The sequence below is a fragment of the Corapipo altera genome, unplaced genomic scaffold (genome assembly GCF_003945725.1).
Source record: "Corapipo altera isolate COAL_440 unplaced genomic scaffold, ASM394572v1 57516, whole genome shotgun sequence".
In the NCBI taxonomy this organism is placed as follows: Eukaryota; Metazoa; Chordata; class Aves; order Passeriformes; family Pipridae; genus Corapipo; species Corapipo altera.
In genome coordinates this window covers 95-2,518 of record NW_020887350.1, presented here as the reverse complement: position 1 = coordinate 2,518, position 2,424 = coordinate 95, and the positions used below count along the sequence as shown (strand labels likewise).

General features: G+C 54.9%; 1 long non-coding RNA gene across 1 annotated transcript; it reads right to left on the bottom strand.

Moving 5' to 3' along the window:
- Positions 1–894: 894 nt before the first annotated feature.
- On the bottom strand, positions 895–2,217 carry LOC113941581. The gene is made up of 3 exons (XR_003525709.1): positions 1,869–2,217; positions 1,605–1,698; positions 895–1,137 (listed from the first exon to the last, which is right to left on the bottom strand). It is a non-coding gene; the product is annotated as an uncharacterized LOC113941581 (long non-coding RNA).
- Positions 2,218–2,424: the final 207 nt, after the last annotated feature.

The window sequence follows — 2,424 nt, the reverse complement described above, 5'->3', positions numbered from 1 at the left end:
CTTGCTGAGAAGCCACGGCATGGCCCCGCTTGGAGCTCCCAGCAGCAGGAAGTGCAAGAAGCCCCTTTGCGGGGGGCTGCCGGGCGCCAAGTAGGGATGAGGAATGGGACAAGGGCGAGGTTAAGGGTGAGGGTGACAAAGGGGACAAGGACGAGAATAAGGACGGGCACAGGGTAGAAAGCACAAGGCAGATGAGGTCGCCCTGTGCAGTGGTCGTGGCCTGCAGCTGCCAAGACGGCGATGCAGGCGCGCAATGCTCCCAGAGCGGGATGTGCTGCTGCTCCCCGAGAGGCTACAGCAGCTCTGAGCGCCGGCTGCAGGAACCAACAAAACCGTGCCCGACTGGTGCCTGTGGTGTCACAATGGCTGGTGGAACGCTCAGCACGTCAGCGTGGGGTGTGACAGAGGCCACAGTACAGGGTGAGGCCGGGCGGGACAGGGCAGGGCGGGGCAGGAGTGAGGGCGGCCCTGCTGGGCCTTGTGGGAAGGAGGCGGCCTGGGCCTTGTGAGGGCGGCCGGCGGGAGTGGGCACTGCCCCGCCTCAGGGCACCCCAGGGCAGGGCCCGGGCTGCTCCCACTGGGCCGGAGGCTGTGGTAGGCGCTGGAGCAGCTCCCGCATCACCCGCTCTGGCTTTTTGCTTCAGCCTGGAACTGGGCTGCCTCTGGACACACTTCCATGAAACGAGGCTCAGGATGAAGTGGGATCCCAGCCCAAGCAGGTGGGACTCACCACAGCTCTCAAGAAATGCCCACTGAGTGCTCCAGGCCTGCCATGCCAGAATTCCAGGATGTGGGGACGTGTCCCGAGAATAGGGAGGGAAGCATTCTGGGAACTGAAGTCCCTGGACAGCATATTGAGGCACATGAGCAGTGTGTGTTGTGCTTTGGACTCATTTCCTGGTCAGCTCCTTCTTCCACCTCTCTTTTCCATTGTTCTGTTTCGCTGCCATCCAGCCCCAAAGTCTCCAAATGATGATGGAGTTTTGTCACCTCTTCTTGCAGCTGGCATTGGCTCTTCTCCAGTTTTTCACACTTCCCAAGCAGAGTGGACAGCTCTTCCTGCAAAGCCTGCTTTTGGGCTTCTGGCTGCATGCCTGTTCTAGGCTCCATGTCCAGCTGCTGGGAAAGTTCACCACCCTGGACACAGCAAGAAAAAAAAGAAAAGGGAACTCAGCATGATCTAAAGGCAGTGAATTCTGGGAAAAGCTCTCAAGGGGGTGGCCATGGCAACTGTATTTATCATCTACTGGAAACGAGCCTAGAAAACACTTGAAAGATTCCCCAACAGAAAGAAGGAACTTTAGACCTACTTAAGAATTTGGGAGACACTTCTGGGAGCAATACTTCTGGGTCCCTTGGAGCTCAGGATGAAACTCCTCATTTAGAATCTAAGATCTCCTCCAGTGTCCAGCACAGCAAATACCCTCAGGGCTTTTGTAGCAGCTGGGCAAAGGAGCAGGCTGCTTTCTGAGCAGCCTCTGCTGAGGAGAAGGCAGAAACTGAGCTCCCCAGGCTCTCCAGGAAAACTTCCTCTTACAGTTTCCCCACAGAAACAGGCAACTAGGCTCAAGAGTCACAAAAAGGGACATTTAGGACCAGCTTACTGAGGCAGAGGCTTGCAGGTCTCTCGGAAGGGCTTCAGCGCTGTTGCTTGGCTGCTGGACAGTGGCTTCCAATCTGCTGTTTCCACTTGCAAAGCTTAAGAAGAAATACAGGTCTTATTCCCAGAAAAGCCAATGCCAGACAAACTGTGCTAAGGAACAGAAGCCACAGCAGAAGTGTCCTTCAAAATCCCACTGACTCTCCCCTTGTTTCCACCCAGTCCCCCAAAGCCACAGACCCCTCACTTCACTGGGTTACTCTCTTACTGTTGCGCGTCTTCTTCCAGTTGTTTTACGGTCGGATTGGTCTCGGAAGATGCCAACGGGAGGTCCTGCAGTTTCTGGGAAGAAGTTCTTGCTTCTCTTTCTTTATCATCCAAGGCAGTCTTCAAGTCACCAACACGATGCTCGGACTGAAGATGCTTTTCTTCCTCCTCCCGCAGCTGTAAAATCACGGGAAGAATGCACAGTTGTCAGGTGAGCTTTTCCAGAGAGGAGCCAGCTGCTGCTGAAGAACTCAGGTGCTGCATGTGTGTGTGCATCCCCTCTGCCCAAAGAACTGCAATCCATTCAAGTCCCTTCAAAGCTTCACTTCTGCTCCCCAATGGACACAAGCTGGATGCCTTTGTCCTCTGTTACAGCAGCCTCTCCCATCCCTCCACTGCTTTCCTACAGCTCAGTTCTAAGCACAGACACTGCCCCTCCGACCTGTTTTGTGACCTGGGACACTTCTTGTATTCCCTTGCTTGCTACTCCAGGAAAAGATGAGTGAAATAGTCCATCTCCCTAAAGGAAGGTGTCTGGCAAGTGTCAGAGGCCAAGT